Source organism: Rousettus aegyptiacus, unplaced genomic scaffold (genome assembly GCF_014176215.1).
Source record: "Rousettus aegyptiacus isolate mRouAeg1 unplaced genomic scaffold, mRouAeg1.p scaffold_m13_p_3, whole genome shotgun sequence".
In the NCBI taxonomy this organism is placed as follows: Eukaryota; Metazoa; Chordata; class Mammalia; order Chiroptera; family Pteropodidae; genus Rousettus; species Rousettus aegyptiacus.
This window is the reverse complement of record NW_023416306.1, coordinates 128,148,185-128,148,567: the sequence shown is the minus strand read 5'-3', so window position 1 is coordinate 128,148,567 and position 383 is coordinate 128,148,185. Positions and strand designations below refer to the sequence as shown.

Here is a 383-nt window from a genome sequence, read left to right as displayed (position 1 = left end):
GCAAACCTAAGTGGATCTGCGAAGAGGAAGGCTCTGACACAGGACTTCCTCCCCAGAAGTTTTAGGTGTGTAATGTGGTGGCAGCAGGAAGCCCACTAGATCTGGAATCGGTGGATCTGGGTGCTCAGCCTTGCTTCACCAGCTCTGCAATCTTAACCAAACTCCCTTGAGATCTAGTTTCCCTATTTGCAAAATGGGAATGCTTATTTCTTACTCATTGGGTTGTTGTCCGAATTAATTGAGATATGTATTATAAAGTGTCTAGTCTATGGCTATGCCACCCTGAACATGCCCGATCTCATCTGATCTCGGAAGCTAAGCAGGGTCGGGCCTGGTTAGTACTTGGATGGGAGACCACCTTGGAATACCAGGTGCTGCAGGCA

General features: G+C 48.0%; 1 non-coding gene across 1 annotated transcript; it reads left to right on the top strand.

Moving 5' to 3' along the window:
• Positions 1-264: 264 nt before the first annotated feature.
• LOC118600510 lies at positions 265-383 on the top strand. Its single transcript, XR_004950122.1, has one exon. It is a non-coding gene; the product is annotated as a 5S ribosomal RNA (ribosomal RNA).